At 34.2% G+C, this 13238-nt stretch overlaps 1 pseudogene; it reads right to left on the reverse strand.

Moving 5' to 3' along the window:
- Positions 1–222: 222 nt before the first annotated feature.
- LOC115288732 lies at positions 223–385 on the reverse strand (annotated as a pseudogene).
- Positions 386–13238: the final 12853 nt, after the last annotated feature.

A 13238-nucleotide genomic window follows, 5' to 3' on the forward strand; every position in this document is an offset into this window, starting at 1 on the left:
GTTTGCTTCATCTATGTTTTATTTTGTTTTGTTTTTTACAATCATAGAAACAAAAAACTATGTAAACACACACACACACACACACACACACACACACACACACATACATATATATATAAAATCTGAGCCAAATTTTTCACCCATTCTCATTATATATAAAGACATTGATGATAGGCCATTTTAGAGTCCTTCCTGCTACTACCTTCGATTCTTAAGAAAAGCTCACAGATGGGAGTTACAGAGTCTAGATTTACCTTTCTACCTGTAACAATTAAAACAAATAAAAACAGAACAGACAAAATACATTAAACAATTTTTTTTTTTTTAGCAATAATCGTACCTCGGATAAACCTCATTGGCTACGATATGGCCACTGTGCAAAGCTAAAACAATGGTTTTTAAGACACTGTGTATCAGGTAATAAAGGATAGTGATTCTGGAAAGACAAGAAACAAAAGAGATGAGTTCTGTTGCCCCAGAACACTAACTTGATAGAGTTTTCAGTTCCTGACATATGGAAAGGAAACTGAGGTGAAGCCCAGTTAGGACCATGAATTGAAGAGACATACACACAAGAGTCCAGGAAGATCAGGGCAGTGAGAGTTGATAGGACGAGAGACAAAGAGCAGAGAACTGCACAGAAAGTAAACTAGCAATGTGTAGGGTTACCAGTATCAAGTAGTTAACAAAATCCTGATCAGCATAAATCAGAATAAATAACTCCAGAATTGGTGACTACATAGGTAAATATATAAATTATTTTTCTTATTCAAATCCTTTAAAAGATAATTTACTGTTTAAACAAAAAAAAATAACAGTGTACTGTGGGGTTTATAACATGTAAAAGTAAAATGCATGACATTAGCATAAATTCAAGAGGAGAGAAATTAATGTATGCTATTATAAAATTATTTTTGAGGAACTTAAGTGTTACACTATCACTTGAACATAGACTGTAATAAGATAAAGCAATGAACAAAATAACTAAAGAAAAGCATAGTGAATAACCCAATAAGGCAGGAAGCAAATTCATAAAAAAAAATCCAAAAGATGGTAGAAAAAAAGAACATATTTAACAAAGATAAATAGAAAGCAAACTAAACCATATTAATTATCACATTATATGTAAATATTGGAAACATTGCCATAAAAACAGTAAAATTATCAGATTGGATTTAAAAGCAAGATCCAACTACATGCTGCCTATAAAAAATGTACCTCAGGGGTACCTGTGTGACTTGGTTAATTGAACATTCAACTTCAGCCAGGTCATGATCTCAGAGTTTATGAGTTCAAGCCTGGCATCAGGGTCAGTGCTGTCAGTGCAGAGCCCACTTCAGATTCTCTGTCCCCTCTCTGTACTCCTCAACTGCTTATGCTCTGTCTCTCTGAAAAATAAAAGTAAAAAAAAAGGAAATGCACTTCATACATAAAGACAGAAATATGTTAGAAGGGGAAAAATATATAACATGCTAACACTAGTCATAACACTGAGATGGTGATCAGACAAAAATTTTCAGAGCAAGATTATTACCAGGCATAAGCCTTTATAATCCTTAAGAAATTATTATGTCTATTGTAAAATTTTCATTTTGTAATGATTATAATGGTCATTTCATAAGGATTAAGTAGTCAACTCATCAAAAGAATATAATCCTAAAGATTTATGCACTTATTAACTGCTTCAAAATACATAAAGTAAAAATTGATAGAACTGCAAGGGGAAATAGACAAATGAATTTGGAGACTTGAATACTCATGACAAACTTGATCTGACTGACCTTTAGATAACACTGTACTCAACAAGAGTAGAATACACATTCTTCTCAAGTGCACATGAATCAATTACCAAGATAGATTGTACTCTGTGCTATAAAACAAATCTCATTCCATCATACAGAGTTTGTTCTCTGACCACAGTGGAAATAAAATGAAAATCAATAACATAAAGATCCTGGGAAGATTCCTAAATACTTCAAAATTAAGTAAAGGAATTTTAAATCAGCCATTAATCAAAGAAGTCAAAAGAGAAATTAAAAATTAGTTTGAATTGAATAAAAATAAAAACACAAAAGAATCTATGGGATATTTCCCTTGGAAATTCATACCATCAAACCTATATTAAAAAAAAAGGAAGGTGTTGAGTCAGTGACCTTTCACCATGAGAAACCAACAAAGTAAAAGAAATTAAACCCAAAGTAAATGGTAGGCATGAAATAATACATATCAAAACAGAAATAAAGTGTAAAAAATTGAGAAAATTCAATTAAATGAAAAGCGGATTCTTTGAGATCACTAAGACTGATATACCTATAGTTGGTCTGATCAGGGAAAACAGAGACAAGATGCATAATATCAACATCAGGAATAAGGACATCACCACAGAATCTACAGATAGTGAAAGGATAACATTTTGAAAAATTTTATGACAACCCATTTGATAATTTGGATGAAATAGATATATTCCTTAAAAAACACACTCAGGAATCTGAAAAAAAAAAAAGATATATGTTAAAGAAATTGGAAAGCCTTTTTTCCTCCCCCCAAAAACTTCTTATAAAGAATATTGCAGGCCCACATCGCTTCACAGTTGAATCCTATCAGATTTTTAAGGAGGAATAATTTTGATTCTACTCAAACTTTCCCAAAAAATTGAAGGCAAGGAAATATATGACAACTTCTATGAGGTCAATATTATATTAATATCAAAACTAGACAAAGGCACTACATAAACAGCTCTGTAAAATAAAAAGATAAAGATAGTTAATTTTCTCTGATTTCAAGAATTACTATAGTGCTAGAGCAATCAGTATCATGGCAAGCAAGTTCAGCAATATTTCAGAATCAAGATCAATACAGAAAAATCCATGTGTTTCTGTACACTAGCAGTGAGTAACCTGAAAAATGAAGTTAAGAATCCTATGTAAATGCTATCAAAATTATACTGTCACATTAACATATATCAAAATTAACTAAAAATAGATAGAAGACAAAATGTCAGAGCTATAACTATAAAACAGTTCAAAGAAAACATGGATGTAAATATTCATGACGTTGGCTTAAGCAACAGTTTCTTAGATACAGTACCAAAAGCAAAATGAACCAAAGAAAATCCAGATACACTTGACTTCATCAAAATTAAAAACTCTTGCATATTGGATGAAACCAATAGAATGGGAGAAAATATTGGCAAATCATATATTTAATAAGGAAATTTTATATAGAAAATATAAAGGATCTTTACAACTAAAAATTAAAAAGATGAATGACTCAATTTAAAAATGGACAGAAGGGGCGCCTGGGTGGCTCATTTGGTTCAGTGTGTAACTTTGGCTCAGGTTGTTATCTCACATTTTGAGCCCCAGAGTAGGCTCTCTGCTGTCAGTGCAGAGCCCACTTAAGATCCTCTGTCTCCCTCTCTCTCTGCCCCTTCTCTGCTCATGCTTTCTCTCACTCAAAAATAAACATTTAAAAATTTTTAACAAAATACAATTGACAAAAGACACAGGTATAACTACATGCAAACAACTGTCTGAAAATCCAAGAGCAACAATGTGGATCGAACTAGAGTGTATCATGCTAAGTGAAATAAGTCAGAGAAAGGTAAATATCATATGGTTTCAATCATATAATGAATTTAAGAAAGAAAACAGATGAACATAGGGGAAGGGAAGGAAAAATAAGTTACAAACAGAGAGGGAGGCAAACCATAAGAGACTCTTAAATTAACAGAGAACAAAATGAGAGTTGCTGGAGGAAGTGAGGGGATGGGCTAAATCAGTGATGGGCATTAAGGACGGCACTTGTTGGGATAAGCACTGGATGTTACATGTAAGTGATAAATCACTAAATTCTAATCCTAAAATCATTATTACACTATATGTTAACTAACTTGGATTTAAATAAAGTTAAAAGAAAATCCATGAAAAAATTAACTAGAATCAATAAAGAGTTCAGTATGATGGTTAGATACAAAATTAGCATAGAAAAACCAATGTTTTCATGTATATTGTCAACAGTATGTTAAAGAGTGAAACAGAAAAAGGAACCTATCCTCAATAACAATAAAAACTACAAAAATATGATTCATATGTTAAAAACTATAAAACTACAGGAAAACAATAAAAGATCTGATAAATGTGCATACATAGCCTATTCCTAAATAAAAAGACATGACTTTTGAAACAAATCCTCCCCAAGGTAATTTAGAAATGTAATGCAATCCTAATCATTGTTTATGAAAGTTAAGTTGATTCTATAGACCAAATGGTAAGAAAGTAATAGCTTGGAAAACTCAGAAGAAAGAAACTGTAGAAACTTCTCTTTTGGAAATTAAAACACATGTGAAAATATAATTGTAAAAGTATAAGGTTGGTGCAGGTATAAGAAAAGATTTGTTGAGTAAGATTTAATACAATTTAGAAACAGGGGTATATAAACTGGGATTTAGTGTTGTAGCTTAGAGCATTAAATCTCAAGCCAGACCTTAGTAGCTATACATTTTTGGGTAAGTTACCTAAACTCTCTATGCCTTAGTTTCCTAATGTGTAAAATGGGGGCCACTGTGCCACCCATATTTTAGGATTGTGAAGATTAAATAAGTACATACATATTTTTAAAAATTAACAAATGATTTGAATAGACATTTCTCTAAAGATATACAGATGGTCAATAAACACAGTCTTTTAAAAGATGTTTAATATAATTGGTTATCTGGGAAATAGATATCAAAACCACAGTCAGATACCACTTCACACCCACAAGCACGGCTGTAATCATAAAGTCAGATAATAATAAGTGTTGGTGAGGGTGTGGAGAAATACACATTCCTTGTGCATTTCTGGGGGGAATATAAATTGGCACAGCCTCTTTGGAAAACAGTCTGATAGTTCTTCAAATTGCCAAACATACAGCTACTATATGACCTAGCAATTCTACTCCTAGGTATACCCAAAAGAAATGAAAACTATATCTACACACAATATATATAAGTGTCTATAGCAACATTACTCATAATAGCCAACTGGTGGAAACAATTCAAATATCTATATACTGATGAATAGATAGACAAAATGTGGTATATCCATACAGTGGAATAGTATTCAGCCATAAAAAGAATGAAATACTGACACATACTACAATATAGATGAACCTTGAAAACATGCTAAGTAAAAAAACTCAGACAACAAAAGGCCACATATTATATGATTCTACATACATTAAATGTCCAGAATAGGCAAATCTATAGAGACCAAAAGTAAATTAGTAGTTGCCAGGAATTGGACATTAGGGAATGGATTGGAGAAGATGGAAGGTGACTTCTAATGAGATGAGGTTTTGGGATTTGGGGATATTGAAAATGTTCTAGAATTACAATAGTGGTAATTGTTGTATAACCTTCCAGATATATTGAGTCACATGCTCTACCGACTGAGCTAACTGGGCGCCCAACCTTCCAGATATATTAAATGGCACTAAACTGTACACTTTGAAGGATAAATGTACTGTTTGTTAATTATATTGCAATAAAGATGTTTAAAAAAATGGATACAATCAGAGGGGAACTGATCTATCTTGCCACCAACAAATCAGTTGTATAAGTTCTCCTCCATTTAACTCCTCCCATTCTCTCTTAATCCATTCACCAGTCCACTGACATGATCTTTTCAAGATCACCAATAGCTTGCGTTTGTGTAATCCATTCTCAACTTCTGTCCTAATTTTACTCAACCTTAGCAGCATCCAAATTCTTTTACCACTGCATCCTTTTTGAAATAGCATTTTTCTAGAGTTGCATGAAATCACACTCACCTGGTTTTCTCTTACTATATTTGTGTAACCAGCTGCATATTCCTACTCTTCAGCTAGATTTCTAATAGGTGCCTAAAATTTTAAATGTGTATGATAGAATCCTTACCTGCTCTTTCTTCTGAAAAGTTAACACATAATCACTTACCTAGGTGCTCAGGTCAAAAACTAAGAGTGATTGGCCAAATTTGATTGTTCTCTTTACCTGATCCTACCACATCCAATTCATTGGTAGGTCTTAGTAGTTTAACTCCCAAAATATATGCTGAATCTGCCCAACTTTCATTTATACAAAGATGTCAAGGAGTCTATGTGGAACAGTGCCTGGGCTATTTTATGTGGTATCCTGGGCCATTGTAAGTACTTTCACCTTTAGTTTAAGTGAAATACAAGATTTGCCCAAAGTTGTAACATGATCTAGCTTACATCTTTAAAGATCATTCTGATTTCTGTGTTGAAACTAAACTATATGGAGAAGTGCATAAAAGAAAATAGGGAACTCACTGAGGAGGCCATTACAAGTTTTAAAAGTGTGGGTCATCAGGATGGGCTGAGTGAATGTCTGGCTATATTCTGGAGGTCAGGCCATGTTCCTACTAGATCTCTGCAAGAAGTTAGAGACTGGTATATTTTGTATGTGTTGGGGAAAAAACCCAACTCTGCTGTATATGATAGAGTTGCTCTTCTATGGACAACTTGGCAGGAAATAATTTTCCACTTATTTAGGATTAGAAGTCTAGCTCATTCTTAGAGTCCTCTGAAACAAAATTAGTAAAAAAAAAAAATGCTAAGAGACAAAAAGGTGGTGGCAGAGTAGGAGGACTCTAGGCTCACATTGTTCCATGAACACACCTAGATAACTATGAAATCATTCTAAATACTTCAGAAATTGACATGAAGACTGAAAAAACAACCTCCATAACTAAAGGGAGAGAAGAGGCCACATCAAAGAAGGTAGGAAGTGTGGAAACATGGTTTCTGGGGAGAAATGAATTCTGGCTGCTGCTGAGGGGAGGGAACTATGGTTGTGGAGAAGGGCAAGAAAGAAGAGCATACAGGGAAATGCATAAGGATAATGTCCCCCCATAGCCACCACCTTGAAAATCAAGAAGGGCTGAATTTTGTGAGTTCTTGCTGCACAACCAGCGGTGCTTAACGTCTAGAGTTTTGAAGGTCAGCAGTCTTGGCTGCGATAGAACCCAGAAGGCACTGCACTGCTCATGGAAAGAAGGCAGGCGAACAACCTGGGGGTGGATACTGTGGAAATAGTGAATTGAAGAGCACTTGGGGCAGACAATAGGAAGATTATTTACTCTTCTTGGGGCATGTCCTTGAACGGCAGCATTTACAGAGATGCAAAGGAGCTGGCTGAGATCATTTCCCTTCCTCATTCCTCAGTATGAATGCAGAGCCACCTGTTGGAAGCAGCCCAGTGTGGACTCTAGCTCCCTAACTTTTTTACACTACCCTTACCCCCGTGTGATGCTGTGGAACTGCTCTTCTCAGTTCTTCTTGTCTCAGTCCTTAGTGCAGGAGGCTCCCTCCCTAGGAGACTAGCAAAAACCCTTGCCCACACCACGTCTCCTGATCAGAGAGTTTTGCAGAGCCTCAGTTCTGGTGGAGGTGGTGACAGGTCTCATTGCACAAACAGATCTGAGCACACCTAGTTAAAACTCACCACTTTCAGGCCAGAGACCAAACACTACCCACAGCAAAGGAGAGACCATCTGTAGATAATTAGCCTGAAGGATAGAGAAGCCAGAACATAATAGGGACTGCATACAGAATACACTGAAGACACTCCCTTTGAAGTGACAGGTTTAGGCACTCTATGACCTCTTCTTCATTAGGCCATTACTTTCAGGAACAGGAAACATAACCAGCTTCTCTAACAGAAGCAGGCAGAGACTTAGACAAATGAGAATACAGAGGAATTTATGGAAAATGAAAGAACAAGATAATATGGACAGAGAAATAAGTGAAACAGATAAAAGTAATATGGCTGATGGAGGATTTAAAATAATGATTGTAAAGATACTCACTGGGACTCGAGAAAAGATTGGAAGAAATCAGTGAGACCTTTACCACAAAGATTAAAAATGTAAAAAGAAACAATCAGAAATGAAGAGTGAAGTAAATGAGATTAAACCCAAGCTTCATGCAATCAACAAGAGGCTGGAAGAAGCAAAAAAATGAATTAATGACCTATAATAAAAAGTATTGGGAAACAAGCTGAACAGAATAGAGAAATAAGAATTATGCAAAACAAGAATAGACCTAGAGAACTCACTGACTCCATCAAGCATAATAACATTTGTATTATAGGAGTCCCAGAAGAGGAAGACAGAGGAAAGGTGTTAGAAAATTTATTTGAGAAAATAATACCTGAAAACTTAATCTGGGGAAGGAAACAAACATCTAGATCCCAGAGGCACAGAGAACTCCCATCAAAATCAACAAAAGCAGGCCTACACCAAGACATATTGTAATTAAATTAGCAAAATATAGTGATAAAGAATAAATCTTAAAAACAACAAGACAAAAAAGTCTTTAACTTTCAAGGGAAGACACAGAAGGCTAACTGAAAATTTCTCAACAGAAACTTGGCAGGGGCACAAGAGAGTGGCATGATATATTCAAAGTGCTGAGTGGGAAAAATCTGTAGCCAAGAATACTTTATCCAACAAGGATACCATTCAGAATAGGAGAGATAAGGAGTTTCCCCGACAAGCAAAAACTAAGTATTTCATGTAAGGGCTAGTTTAGTGGTCATGAACTCTACTAAACCAACTCTTACAAGAAATAGTAAAGGATACTCTTTGAGTGCAAAGGAGAGACCAAAAGTGACAAAGAAAAGAAAGGATCTGAGAAAATCTCTAGAAACAATGACAAAATATGTAATAAAATGTCAATAAATACACATCTATCAGTAATTACTTTGAATGTAAATGGAGTAAACACTCCCATCAAAAGACTTAGGGTATCAGAATGTATAAAAAAATAAGACCCATCTATATATTGCCTACAAGACTCATTTTAGACTTAAAAACAGCTGCAGATTGAAAGTGAGGGGATGGAGAAAGACTTATCATGCAAATGGATGTCAAATGAAAGCTGGAGTAGCAATACTTATATTGGACAAACTAGACTTTAAAACAAAGACTGTAATAAGAGACGAGAATTATATTATAATAAAGGAGACAATCCAACAAGAAGATTTAACAATTGTAAATATTTATACACTAAACATGGAAATACCCAAATAAATGTCATAAGAATACCATAATAGTAGGGAACTTTAACACCCCACTTATATCATAGATTATCTAGATAGAAAATCTCCAAGTAAACAATGGCTTTTAATGACACACTAGATCATGGACTTAACATATATTCAGAACATCCCATCCTAAAAAAGCAGAATACACATTATTTCCAATTGGGACTTTCTCTGGAATAGATTACAAATTAGCCTGCAAAGAGGCCTTAACAAATACAAGAAGACTGAAATCACACCATGCACCTTTTTTGGCCACAATGCTATGAACTCAGAAATCAACCACAAGAAAAAAATTAGATTACAAATATATGGAGGTTAAACAACATGCTACCAAACAATGAATGGGTCAACCAGGAAATCAAAAAATACAAAGAAACAAATGAAAGTGAAAATACCATGGCCCAAAACTTTGGGATGTGGCAATAGTGGTCCTAAGAGGGAAGTATATAGCAATATGAGCCTACATCAAGAAGCAAGAGAAATCTCTAATAAGCAACCAACTTTGCACTTAAAAAGCTAGAAAAAATAAATAAGTAAATGAAGTATAAGGCCAGCAAAAGGAAGGAAATAATAAATATTAAAGCAGAAATAAATTATATAGAAACTAAAAAACAAACAAAAACAATAGACCAAATCAATGAAACCAGGAGCTGGTTCTTTGAAAAGTCTGACAAAATTAATAAGCCTCTAGCCAGACTTATCAAAAAGAAAAAAGACCCAAATAAATAAAATCACAAATGAGAGAAGAGAATTAACAAACACGCCACAGAAATACAAACAATTATAAGAGAATATTATGAGAAACTATATGCTAACAAATTGGAGAAAAACCCAGAAGAAATCAACAAATTCCTAGAAATAAAAGTACCAAAACTGACACAGGAAGAAATAGAAAACATGAACAAACTGATAACCAGCATAGAAATTGCATTGAAAATTTAAAAACTTCCAACAAACAGAAGACCAGGATCAGACGGCTTCACAGGTGAATTCTACCAAACATTTAAAGAACAGTTAATACCTATTCTTCTCAAACTATCCCAAAAAATTGAAAAGGTTTCCAAATACATTCTATGAGGCCAGCATTACCCTAATACCAACACCATACAAAGACACCACAATAAGGAGAACTTTAGACCAATATCTCTAATGAATATAGATGCAGAAATCCTCAACAAAATACTACCAAACCGAATCCAACGATACATAAAAAATCATTCACCACAATAAAATAGAATTTATTTCTGGAATGCAAGAGTAGTTCAATATTCATAGATCAATCAACATAACATATTAATAAAAGGAAGGATAAGAACCATATGATCATTTTAATAGATGAAGAAAACGTATTTGCAGATGTGTACATCCATTCCTGATAAAAACTCTCAACAAAGTAGATGTAGAGGGAACATACCTCAACATAATAAAAGCTATATATGAAAATCCCACAGCAAACATCATCCTCAATGAGATGTAGGCCTCAAAGACTGAGCGTTTCCCCTAAGGTCAGGAACAAAACAAGGATGTCCACTCTCACCAGTTTTATTCAACATAGTACTGAAAGTTCTAGCTATAGCAAACAGAAAACAAAAAAATAAAAGGCATCCAAATCAACAAGGAAGAAGTAAAATTTTCCCTATTTTAAGATGGCATAATACTATATATAGAAAACCCAAAAGACTCCACCAAATAACTGCTAGAATTAAAAAATGAATTAAGTAAAGTCACATGATATAAAATCAATGTACAACAATGTGTTGCATTCCTATACATCAATAATGAAGCAGCAGAAAGGGAAATTAAAAATCAATCCTATTAGCAATTGCACCAAAAACCATAAGATACTTTGGAATAAACCTAACCAAAGCAGTGAAAGACCTGTACTCTGAACACTATAAAACACTGATGAAAGAAGTTTAAGATGACACAAAGAAATAGAAAGAAAAACATTTCATGTTCATGGATTAGAAGAAAAAAGATTGCTAAAATATCAATACTACTCAAACCAATCTACACATTTAATAAAATAAAAAGCATCTGAACAGCAAATGAAACAATGAATAAAACTAGAAGACAACTCACTGAATGGGAGAAGATATTTGCAAATGCTATATCCAATAAGGGGTTAATATTCAAAATATATAAAGAACTTATAAAACTTAACACTTCAAAAACAAATATTCCGATTTAAAAATGGGCAGAAGACATGAATAGATGTTTTTCCAGGGAAGACATACAGATGGCCAATAGGCACATGAAAAAATGGTCAACATCATTCATCATCAGGGAAATGCCAATCAAAACTACAATGAGATATCACCTCACACCTTTCTGAATGGCTAAAATCAACAACACAAGAAGCACAGGTGTTGGCAGGGATGTGGAGAAAGAGGAATCCTCTTGCGTGTTAGTAGGGATGCAAACTAGGGCAGTCACTCTGGAAAACAGGATGGAGGTTCCTCAAAAAGTTAAAAATGGAACTACCCTACAATTTATGTATTGCACTATTGGGTATTTACCCAAAGAATACAAAAAAGTAATTCAAAGGGATACATGCACCCTGGTGTTTATAGCAGGATTATCTGCAATAGCCAAAGTATGGAAACAACCCAAGAGTCAATTGATAGGTGAATGGATAAAGAAGATGTGATGTATATGTATACACACACACACACACACACACGTATATGTACACATATACGTATACACACGTGTGTATGCAAATTTCTCCACATATACATACAATGGAATATTACTCATCCATAAAAAAGTATGAAATCTTGCCATTTTCAGTGGAATGGATGCAGCTAGAGAGTATTATGCTAAAGGAAGTAAGTCAGAGAAAAATACCATATAATTTCATTCAAATGTGGAATTTAAGAAACAAAACAAATGAGCAAAGGAGAAAAAAGAGAGAGAGAGATGCATACTAGGAAACAGAATCAAGTGTAGTGGAACAAACTGATGGTTACTAGAAGGGAGGTGTGTGGGGGATGAATTAAATATATGATGAAGATTAAGGAATGCACTCGTGATGAGCACCAGGTGATGTATTGAAGTGTTTAATTACTATATTGTACAACTGAAACAAATATTATATTCTATGTTAACTAACTGGAATTTAAATAAAAACTTTTAGAAAAGTTTTAAAAGTGTGGTTGTTAGGACTGGCATGTTGACAATGGAGGTGTAAGTGGTAGTTGAATTCTATATATACTTTTAATGTAAACCCAAATTAATTTCTTATTAAAGTAGATGTGGAGCACAATATAAAGAGAAAGATCAAATAATTATACTAGGTGTATGGTGAGCAACTGGAAGGAGGGGTATGCCATTTCCTGAGATGGGAAGACAATTGAAGAAGCATGTTTGGGTAGGAGATATGAAGTTTGACCATTTTCAGTTAAAATCATTTATTAGATATCAAGTAGGATCAAGTAGGCGATCTGAGTTATGAATTCTGATGAGCCCAGCTAGCGAAATAAATTCTCAAGTCGTCAGTATATATATGTTAACTTTAAGCCATGAAACTGGACAAAGTCACCATTGAAGGCAGCATGGATATATAAAAGGCGATGGACTCAGCCCTGAGGCCCTCTAATCATTGGAAGTCAGAGGGATAAGGCAGAACCATTAAGGAAAGCTGTAATAAAAAGACCAGTGGAGTAGAACAAAAGCCAAATGAGCATATTATCATTTTGAGGTGGGTGAAACTGCAGTATACTTGAATCTTGAAAGTAATGGCTTAGCGGAAAGGGGGAAATTGATGATGCAGGTAGAAAGATACAAATTTCTGGAGTGAGGTCTTTGAATAGGCAAGAATGTATGAGATTAAGATACTATACAACATATTAGTCTAGATATGTTATGAGCAGTGACAGTTCATTTTTGGTAACAAAAAGAAAAGCAACATGTGGCACAGATGCAGAGAGATGGGTAGATACTGTGATGGGAATTTCTCAAGTTTCTCTTTTGAAATACAGATAGGTCACTGGGAAGGGGAAGAGAGGTCAAGAAACTGAGAGGCCATGGTAAATATAATCACCAAAAATGATAGAAGTGTTGGTTAGAATGACAATGAACTAGGGGCTAAAATCTTCAAGGAATACGGAAGAGTTTTCAAGGGGATACTCCTAAGATCAGAGATACT

Source organism: Suricata suricatta, chromosome 3 (genome assembly GCF_006229205.1).
Source record: "Suricata suricatta isolate VVHF042 chromosome 3, meerkat_22Aug2017_6uvM2_HiC, whole genome shotgun sequence".
In the NCBI taxonomy this organism is placed as follows: domain Eukaryota; kingdom Metazoa; phylum Chordata; class Mammalia; order Carnivora; family Herpestidae; genus Suricata; species Suricata suricatta.